This window comes from Euprymna scolopes, chromosome 17 (assembly GCF_053919585.1).
Source record: "Euprymna scolopes isolate OS-2025 chromosome 17, ASM5391958v1, whole genome shotgun sequence".
In the NCBI taxonomy this organism is placed as follows: domain Eukaryota; kingdom Metazoa; phylum Mollusca; class Cephalopoda; order Sepiida; family Sepiolidae; genus Euprymna; species Euprymna scolopes.
The window spans coordinates 55045646-55057669 of NC_136498.1; positions in this window are offsets into that span (position 1 = coordinate 55045646).

The following is a 12024-nucleotide window of genomic DNA, read 5'->3' on the forward strand; positions in this document are numbered from 1 at the left end:
ATATATACTTGTCCTTCTCGGAATTAGGCCAACTCCGTGTTAATAATGCATTTAGAGGTGAATTTTTTAAAATAAAATATGATTGAACCCACAGTAAATGGCATGATGTATGAAAGCAGAAACATTTTTAAATGCTTAATATAATATTATTTTATCATAAAACACTAATTCCAGTGCCACAGAATTTGTTTTTTTAACGTCTTTTCTGCAAATAGTAAGTCGTTGTCCTTTCTGCGCGAACATTGGTTTCATAGTATTTAAATCGGCGTAAATCTATATTACTGCAAGAATTGTTGCAAGGTTTCGTCATCCAACGTATCCTGCGCTTTTGAGTTATTTTAGGAATATCCATAAATATCCCAGTTTTTTTCTTTTTATCTAGGATGATACTAAGAGTATTTTTATGCTTTAAAAATATTTCAAAGCTGTTTTAACTCTGCAAATGCGCATAATGAAATTAATTCGTGTAAAAAATGGTTGTCTCTGTAGTAGATTTTTCACACGTTAGTACTTCGGACCACTTAATGTAAGTATTCGAGAGATCTAAAAAGTCGATATGGATTCTTTACCCCGATTATTCAGATTTTGTCAGGGGTTGAATGTGATAAGCGGTGTTTTTGCCGCATTCGCGCAAACACTGCAATAGTCAATCATCTCCCTTATATGTGTATCCATGTCATGCTAGTAGACAGATTGTCATTAAGCTTTTCATTCGTTTTTCCCCCGGGTTTTCAGTGTGGATATCCCGCAGTTTCTTTTTTATGGCGTCTTTAAGGAATTAACATTCAATTATTATATAAGTGTATTTTCGCATAATGAGAATATGTTTGAAACATTTTGTCCTTTGTTGCGATATTAATTTAAATGTCGTAAATGAAATAGTCTTTTTGTGTTTCTCTTCTGATTCTTTTTGCAATGTCCCCGAGAGTTCTCTAACGGTGTTCGATAGCATTGTTTTAATCTTGAGTCAATATTACAAGAATAGGCAAACGTACGCTTTTCCAAGACATTGCTCTTAAAAGTTCATCTGCCGTGCTAATTTGTTTTTATGGCACGTATTTTACTTTAAATTTTTAATAGAACAACATTATATAAAATTTCAGTTACCTGTTGGCAGTTCGCTTATAATCAGAGTCAATGATACGAAACTCGTAATTAAATGTTTGTGGTAGAGTTGTAGCGTACAGGGTCTACAATGTAATTACCTATCAAATTTAGTTATAGGAAAATGATAACTAGAGCTTCTTTTTCAGTTTGTGAATATCGTCTCACAGCGTGTAATATCGTTCTTGAAGCATGTGTAATCGGCTTTTTCGGGCGAGCGGGAATTATATGCAATATACCTGCATCAATATCGTATAAGCTACCGTCGTTCATAACGATTATCTCTAACTATAGATCACAATATGTGAGAAAAATATCTAATTTTAATGTATCGTAGGCCATTTAAAACGTCGGTAGGCAACTGGGAACTCAGTCATAAACTTTGATAATGAAGCCCTCCTTTTTCATTAAAAAATATGACGGGAATATTTAATTTCATACATGCAACACTCGCATTATAATTCGTTGAAATTGAATCCGTATTCTTGAAGTCCTTCCAAAACCTTGTGCGTATGTTTTCCGGTTTATTAAGGATTCACTAGTTATTATGTCATGTGTTGCGAAGTAAAACGGGTCGAGAATGATGTCACTGATTTGCTGGAAAATGGCCGGCGCGACTTTTATCCCAAACACAAGCCTTTGGAATTTGTAGTCCTATCTATGTGTTTAAACATAAATAGTTGGAGCTTTCCTTTTTCACTTTAAGTTGTAAATACGCATCGCTTAAGTTAAACTTTCACAATATTAAACCTTCATTAATTTTCCTGTGTGGAATGAGGATAAGCGGTCAATAGTTATAATACTCACTCCTGTAAAAAGAACGGCGCAAAAACGTATCTCCTTAGAGCTTTTGTGTACACAGAAAGTCGGCGCTGATCATTTGCTGAACTCAATCTTTAATAAGGTGTCCTTATTTGTCAATTTGTCAAATTCTCTGTTCATATTGCATAATGACGCAAAGGAATGTTACAATTTTTTAATAGAAAGTGCGTTTTCTTTTGCATCGAATGACATTCGTTGTAGTATATTTTCCTACACAAGCTTAGAAAATAAATTTGAGAAACGTTTTAAATTCACAGCATCCGATGTCACATTCTCGATTTCTGGCAAAATTATGTATTGAATGATTCCAAAGGATAAAACTGTTCACTCAGTCCGTTTAAAATATATTTATTTTGTATTTGTAATTCCGATTTTTTTTTTAATTTTAATTTTTTTTATTTGTATCGATCAAGTTTACTGGTAAAATAAGTCGAAAAAGAAAATTATGTTTTGCTAATTATAGTGTGAGCTTCTTTGTTTCTGCAAGGTCAGTTAGTTTAATCTCTTGCAGGTATGTGAATTGTTTATATAAAAATCAGTCTCAATGTCCAACTTTTGTGAGAAATATTTTGTCTATTACATGCTTAAGTAAACTTTTATTTGACTTTTCGTCGGGTGTCTTATGTCTAATTCTATTTTTTTCTTTGCTTTGCTTTATGACCAAGCTTCCCGCAATGTTAACAAATTTTATTTTGAAGAAAACAATTTTTCCCAGTGTAATTATTCACATCGGTAACACATTCGCCTGCGTAATTTCTTCGGTTGATTATTCTTTGGTTGTTTTGAAAATCTGGGTAGCCATAGTCTTTCATCTTTTTTTTTTCGGGGAATAATTTTGGGATGTATACTTTATTTGATATAATATGCTACGCACGATTGATCCGTATTTGGAATCGTTTACTACACTTACAACCATTTAGCAATCTCTCGCAAGTTTATGTGGAGCAAATTGCATTCACCCTCGAGTTTCGCTAGTACTCGTTTAATTCTGGCGTTTTAATAAAAATAACAATCAAAGAATACGTACGTTACGCGATAGAAATTTGATCTCCAACAAAAGTGCTACTCTCCATACGACGGGAACACATCCTTTTATGCAGATGCGTAGTCATCTCTCGTCGTGGAAAATAATTTAGATTTTCCCTTGCTACTAGGTTCAATCTGGAAAATTCCGGTACACAAGCAATTAGTATAGAAAATAAACAAATAAGATAAAATGCTTGTTGAAAACGTATACGTGACAAAACGACCAACAGACCGACGTATAGAGCCTGCCATAAAGATGATTGGACGAATGTAAAAATACTTTTCACAGCGTGTGTCTTTCTATGAATTAGGCAAATTGTTGTGCTCATGTCTAAATTACCGCAAAAATGGCCTGGCCTTTGGCCAGTTTCTCAATCTAATTCACAAAGCTATGCACGATTTGAACAGAATAATTGTCTTATCAGTTATTCATACCTTCTGATATCGCACGACCCAAAAAGAAAAACAAGACACATATTTCCATTCACCTGAAGGAATATCCTATTTTTATTTCGCCATTTCAAACAAGTGAATCTATTAGAACAAATCTCCAACACTGCATACCACGGTTTAAATAAAAAAATCCGTCATTTATCCAAATCGCTTTTCTATGTTGTATGTATTTGTATCAAATGTTAAAATGATACATATTAATGTTGTAATATTAAAATACGCAGAAATAGCGTGACAATTTAGAAACATTTCATATATACATTTTAAAATATCATTCTTCTACATAAAATTAATACAAATTCTTTATAAAGTTAACATAAAGATAAAAATGCCGCACATAAATCGGACCTCTATATTAATTCAAATAGAAATAATTTAAACAGAGGAACATTACGATTACAAGTTAACAAGTGCAAACTTAACCGAAACAAAGTTTTATAAACGAAACACCAAGGTAAATACGATTACATAACAACACATTTATATAAAAAAAAGTTTATAATATAAGATAGAAATTAGTTTCGTCAGAAATGTCCATTTAGGAATGTTTAGATAACTCGTGATTTATTATTTAATTGGAATTCTTACTGGCCTTCGTCAAATGCTTAATCGCGAGGGAATAGGAACGCGAATCTCCTAACTGCATCCTCAGCAATTATTGCATGCCATAATTTTTGACGTCTCACCACATTTTTGCTAATTAAGCACCTGCCCTACTTTGGGTAGGATCGAAACCTCTATCTCAAGACAATGCTCACTTGGAACTGTTGCAACAACAACATTAAGATGAGGATAATAGTCCGCAATAAATAAATGAATAAATAAAACTCGTGATTTGGTTAAAAATGTATGTTGAGCAAGACACGGTAGCTATAAATATTTATAACATTACTTATATACGTGTTGATGTAAATAGGTGTGTGCGTCTTCGTAATAGCCAATGTTTCACTGTGTGCGCGTGTTGATCTGCCTTGTTCTCTTCGTGCGTGTGTAGGTGTGTGCAATATGAGATATGTTTGTGCATAAATCTTAAAATATTCCTTGGTTAACGTTGTTGCTATTTAAGCCAACCGTGTTTGGACGTTATATCGAATGAAATTGCCATTTAAGTCACTGCATACAAGTATGACACAATAATAAAGAGCTCTTTCCTGAAGTGCTATTGGTATGTGGACATCTTTTCCCATATTTGTTGTTCTTTTAAGACGAAATGTAATGTTGAAAAAGTTTTACTAGAACATAAAAAAATACAGTAAATTTTCGCATAACTCAAGCTGACAGTTTAGTGACAAAAAGCGAAGACAGTCGCAGTGAAAAAAGAAAAATCAATAATGATGACACCGGTTTTTAAAAAATTAAAATCAGAACAATCAGTTGTAATTTAATAACAAAATATATATTCATGTATCTATTTGTCTCTCAACCCTTTCTCTCTCATTCTATAACTCTATTTCTCTCTCCGTTCAAGTAGAGAAGACTGCAAATCAGTTGACACTGGAACCTTGGAGGTAACTGGGCGGCTATCTAATCTTTCACGGTTAAAGTATGCGCGGTACATGAGACGGGTCGAAAAACAGTTGAAATGCTTCTATAATCGTTAAAATTAAAACTTTACAAAGGAAATCAATTGTTTAAGAAGTACTTTATATAAAGAATGTTAAACTTTGTTTGAAAAGACCAGACAAGCTTCTACTAAACTTATCTAGTTATTACAATTAAATATTTTTGTTGAAATTTTCGATTAGTAAAATATTTTCGGAAATAGCACCGTTTTCTCTTCTTTATGATCATGATGGAGTAGATAACATCTGTCACGTCTTGAGTGGTTAGAAATTGAGCCTGAGTGATATGTAAATGTCTGACAACAGTGTGAACGTTAGCCGTACGCATAAGTAATAATAATAATAGAGAAATCAATGTTTGTTAAGCCCCTCATAGTTTAAAATTAGGAATTAATAAATTGTTGTCACCACAATAACACGTTTACTTCTACCTTTTAATAAAAACTTATGGTCTGATCTGCTTAAAATGATGTAGGGATTATTGTTATATTACGTTGTAGCGGAGTATTATTGTACTCGTTCAATTCATAATACGGGATTAATAGTGATAACTAAAGAGTAGTCATCACAACACCACTTTTACTCTAAAATATTCAAAGAAACTACTGGTGAAAGCTAGTTTAAATTTCGTATAATCTTTCACCATTATTATGTACAGCGAACATAGTATTATATTATTTATTCAATACACAATTAGCCACTACAGTATCACATTTAATCTCACTTTTTTGACGAAAATAACTTGGCTGAACTCGCTGAAATGAGAATACATCTATACGCAACAATACATTTTCTCTAAAGTCAATATCTCTTTCTCTTATCCCTCTGGGAGGGTCATGACTATACTTTAAGTATCTGTACTTGGATCTTCAGTGGTTCTATTTATAATTATTGGAGCCGTCCATTTATTGCGGCCTTTATGTTTATTTCACGTGTTTACACATTTAATTTGGCGCATTATTTCTTCTTTTAGTTAAACAGATAAACTTATTTGTTTATAACATGCGTCTATAATCAAATCAATAACCTGCAACGTACGTACGATTACTTTTTATATGATTTAAATATAATTGCTGTTATATCAGTTGAATTTTTTTATATTAACGCGCAAATAGTAATTAAGACACAGACATAAACATTTACACAGATGCATCTGTAGGTGATTATATCTATAAAGACTATACGCACATAGTTGTTATGCTTTCCTTTAAGCTGAATTTTGCTTTAAAATGGTCCGTGATTTTTTCTAGGAATCTATAGATTTGTTAACCGGTGGTTTTTATTTAATTTTCTTATATTTTATTCACCCCTTCTTACATTCTAGAGTAGATAAGCGTAATGGTAGTGTAAAGTAAGGAAATAAATCCTTTCAACTCGTTGCTGAGCTCAAGACAAAATGCAAATGTCTGCCCCCCCCGTCTATGATATATATATATATATATATATATATATATATATATATATATATATATATATATCAGTGTCATGATGTCAGGTCATGTCATATGCTACTGGTACCATGTAACCCAGTACTACCTGCCTCATGGTCGGGTCACCGGCGACTAAACTGGTTCCCCCACCAGACTTGTTTGGTGAGGAGGGCGGCTAGTCTCCCTGAAGCATTAAAAACAAGACCTTCTTTGGTGTTCGGCATTTTGCAGCCCAGCTATCATCTGCCCGGCAACAATATCGTCTGTATAGTTCACGTGCTCTCGGCCAATCTTTTCGTTCGGACATTGAATTCGAAATTCACAAAATTTGGCTTAGCCACGCAGTCTCGATCCGAATCCGTTACTGACACATCCTTGTTCTGTTTCATGGAGTGGGATTACTGCCGGTGCAACTCTCTCAAAGCTATCAGGCGTATCTGACAAAGAAGGTACTTCTATGTGGCAGAGTTGCACCTTTCAGGTCTTACAAGTTCAAAAAGTAACCCATTTGTTTCAAGCGTATAGGTCTCCCGTAGTTAGTTTCGGATTATGGCTGGGTTTTTCAATCACCATACATATCAGAATCGCACCCAAGTGTCCAAAAATAACGCGCCTTTGCCGTCAGTTTTATCCAGTTCTATCGGGGGGTGTTCCATTTTTTTTTGTTCGTGACACGTAGGGGCAATCCTGAAGCATTTCTATCCTCAGTTCGACGTTATTTTTTCTGAAGCGCAACAAGTTGTTTTAATAGAAGCACGCTTTCTCGCTTCATGATATTTAGTAGGTGGATATTTCCATTTTTCAATGTCTTTCTCACGAAGTTTCACACTTTACAGTAAGAATTCTGTTCGTTGCACCATATAATGGTAATGTTAAATTGGAAAATATATCCTCCAGATGGTTGATATGCTCAACACAAAATGCAAATGTCTGCGCCCATTTAGATCTATGCGTGCGAGTGTGTGTTTCTGTGTTGGGAGAGTGTGTTTGTGTGTACTAAAACTACGAGGTAGTTCAGACTGTTGCTGACACATTTATTTATCTCCCAGTTAACATATCCCTTCGGTCACCGAGTTTGAAAGTACTGATCGCATTAGGTAAAGTCACACATGAAAGATGATCTAACTGAATGTGTGTGTGTGTGTGTGTGTGTGTTCTTTTGGAATCAGCTGATCGACCATTTGAGACGGTAATTAAAAAGGAAATGTTTGAAAATAATCAAACGTGATCGAAATCGATCTGGCGTCAATTTGACTTGTGATCAAGTCGAAAGCGCCATTTTTGTTTATTTCAGCTTACGGATCATTTTATCTGAATTTTTTCTTTTATCGAATTTAACTAATTCACTTTTCCCCTCTTTTCAGCGTCACCTGAATGCATGTTCTTGTTTTAACTTTTCTTACACCGACTATCAAGATGCACTGCGTCAACTTCAGAGTCGATACTTGTATTAATGATGCTTTCGGAATCAACTGCAATAGAATGATAAACAAAATAAAACCGGGCATCTTTTTATTGATTTTTCGTGATATCTGTTCATTTCTATTATCCGTTTTTACCGACCACCATAACAAATATATAGCTAGTCACGTTCGATTTTTTATGCTACCCTTTTAAACTCGACACTTTAAGCTAATAATTTAATTAATATAAATGTAACATTTCTTTAAGCGGCAGAATCTGCTTAAATTTATTTTGAGTTTGGTCGCTTTGTTTCCCGGCATATTTCGGGTTATTAATGCCGAATCCAGTAATTTTGAAAACACATTTTTATGTTTCAGTGTCTTTATATCTTCAAATATTTATTTAATTATTATTTCGAAGTGAAATGTAGTTGATTATTACTAGTAAATAGTATAAGACAATAGCTTTCACCATGTTGCTCCATCCTTAATAATAAAAACGAATGTTAAATACATTCTCGAAAGATGCATAATTTCGCCAAGTATTGTTTTGAAATAGATTACTTTTACAATGTGTTTTACTACAGATTTTCACCTTAACAAACACTCATTAAGTTACAATCACTGTCAATAATTTCCCTCACTCTCTATCGATGCCTTAACTTAAACGCGGATTACATCTTTAAAGTTCATTTTCTAGTACTGCCCGCCTGTGGAACACTGTTCAGCTGGTCTGCTTTCTATCTGACTGCATTATTCTCGTTATGAAGTCTAACGTAAACAACTTATTGTTGAAAAGTCCTCTTTAATAATCTAATCATACAAAATACCCACTACTAATGATTTCTATCCTATTGTCCAAATGATTACCGTACACACAAAGAACAAGAGACCGCCGTGTCTGGCTATTTAATGACCTCCTCATAAAACTAACACGTCTTAAGATTAAATTATTGTTGCCAGATCAGGGGTAGAGCCTTGTGAGTACCCTCTCCTACCTTGATATGGTACAAAGTCTACTACAAAATCTAGTGAGCGAGGACCTTTCCTTTGTCACGCAGGAGAAATGGCGAGTCTGTCTGTGATCTATCTTCATTTTTGTAGGGGGTGCTCGACTGAGATTCTATATATGGTCCAACTGCTCAACATTCCATAACAAATAATCGTCTATCTACAATACATTTTTAGAAATGTCATTACTTAGTTTAGTTTTAGTTACACATAGCAATCTGTGACAAGAAAAAAAAATGAATAGTCTATGAGAAACATTTCTTTTTTTTGCACTGTCTAATGCACTTTTGAATGTGATACTATAGGTATGCACTGAAGCTGCCTATAATATTATCATTTTCAAGTCTAATGCATAGTAGTTTCTCACCATCTAGCCGAGACTCATAAACTCTTACGCTTGAGTGGATTTTCGACAATAATAAGTGGTGATCGTCTAAAAAGCAAGATCCATGGGGTCATCTGCTCTTTTGATTAATGTTGCTTTGCTTCGGTTCAAGGTTTCAGAACAACCCCCTTATTCCAGAGGCTAACTCGTAGTCTCTGGCATGAGATGCTTAGATATTCGAATATGTGTTGAAAATTTTCTTTTCCATCTACAACATTGAATCAGGAAAGAATACGAGAACAAAATCGTCCTGTCCACAATTGGCAATTTTAATATGTTATAGTATATATTTCTTATATTCGTATATGTTACAGTTTTTCTTTCTTTTATTTGTATATGCGTAAGTATATTTTTCTTATATTTCCTTGATTGAATTCAGGAGAAGAATACATCTGCTCTGAGGGAGTACCCAGCTGCGTGCTGATACTTGCGGAAACATCGCTCGGAGAAAGTACACCATCCTTGTAATAGCCAGTTTTTGTTAGGTATACCGAGGAGATTTATTTGGGCTCCGAATAGCATGTGATTTAAAATATTTTGTCAGGGTTATGTGTAGAGAAAAGTATACTCAAACCAGGTTGTTCTGACAGACTCTGTACAAAAATATCTTAGACAGTGAGTGATAGCGTTTAATAACGATAAATAATAAATAGAATTAGCACTTGCATAAGCCTACTTCTCCAAAATCTAAAATTAATAAAGCGACTTAACTTTACAAAGATAGATGAAAGCAAAATAAATATTAAAAAAAACGTTTAAAAAGGAGGAAGTGATCCTCGGCTTCCTACCATGTAGCTGTTTCGTTGATTTAAAAACAGAACAGCTATAAAATACATAGCTTTGAAGTAGGAAATCCCACATCTTCAATAATAAAATGTAGAACAATACACGGTTACAATACTAGGCAAGAGGAATAGTTGGCAAAAACCTTCTGAAACAACAAAGAAATAGATGATGATAGCAGTCAACAATGAATAAATACGGTAACTATTTATACTGATATATATATATATATATATATATATATATATATATATATATGCATATATATATAATCAAAATATTAAATAAAAAATAAAATATTAATAATATATATATAAGTAAATTTAAAAATAATACTAAGATTACAAAATCAATTCTGACACTATTAACTAGCATATAAATGTTATGAAAATAAAAATACACAAAAGTTTAATACCTTTGATACCAAAAAGGCAAATAGATTAGATGAAGAAAGCCAAGCCATACATATCTACATTTCTGCCTAATATGTTCATAAGTTTAAGCATATATATATGGGCAGAAATCGGAAGCTCATAGTATTAATGCTGAAGTCCCTGAAGGCTCCATCCTAGGCTCAACACTCTTCCTGATCTACATTAACGATCTCCCAAAATACACCCTTACATATTTAGTATACAATTATGCTTACAATAATACCAACTATGGTAACACGTTAAATGCCGTAAATGACCGAGTTCTCTTTCAGTCTCTCTCCTCTGATCTTCAGCACGTAGTAAAAAGAGGTAGTTGGCTACTTTTAATGAAGCTAAAACCAATCTTCTCTCTTTACATCATCAACGCACGTTCTGATCACCATCTGGCATGAATTGAAGTGATTGGCTCACCTCTTGGAGAGGCTCCATTTTTTGACAAACGTCTGGGCATAGCCTTAACCCCTGGTCGGAAATGGAACACGTACATCAAATTTGTTTTTAGGTCGTTTGAAAAATGATGGCATCCTTCTACCGCTCCAATAAATGTCTCAATGATGCGAGTATCTACCTATATAAAAGCCAAGTACGTTGGGGGAATGAGTACTGTTGCCACATCAGAGCAGCAGCTGCTAGAAATACCTCATCCTGCCTTTGTAGAGTTACAAAATAGACTTCGTAGCTTAGTGGCGGATGCCCTTTTCTCTTGCCTAAAACCTCTTTCTCAGGGAAGAGGACTTATGCGGCTGTCTTTGCTTTATGTTCATTTTCATAGCAAGTCATCGTCTTAGCTCCAATCCTCCTCGCTAAAAGTTAATGAAAAATACTCGTCTACCTGAAATCACTGTCAGTAGTTTTCCTCGCTCTTTGTCTGTGTCTCAACCAAAATATAGATTCCATGTACATATCTTCTTTTCTAGAACGTGCAGCCTGAGAGACTCTTCCGTTTGCCTGTTTTTTTTCAATTGACTACAATATCGTTGTCTTCAAGTCCAACGTAAACAAATTCTTTATGAACAGCCCCCATTAAGTAATCCAATTTACCAAATATCACTACTAACAATTACTACGATGGCATCCCATTCACTACTGTACAATCAATACCCTTATGCACGATGCCCCCCGGGCCTTCATAAGTAGTGACCCTATATATATATATATATATATATATATATATATATATATATATATATATATATATATATATATATATATATATATGCGTCTGAGTGTGTGTGGTTTGTCTGTGTGTATGCATATGCATTTTATATTGTTTAAAACTGCTTTTTAATTGAGTATATGCATAATATTTTAGGTGAAACATCTCGCTATACGCGCGAGGGAATTAACTTCGTGATAAATATTTTCAGTAGTACTGAATTTTTTTTAATATGTACATACAATTTAAATATTTTCGGCAGGTGTAAAAGTGATTTCTTTCGCAGTTTTCAAACGAGAACATTTTTCATTTGAAGAAAATGTCATCAGAAAATGTTACCAATATTTCTACTGTAAACTGAAATTAACATGAACAGAAAAAACGCATCAACACGTCAATTCCTAGAATGTTTGCACTACAAGAAAATTCTACAGACAAAAACACATTCCATCGCC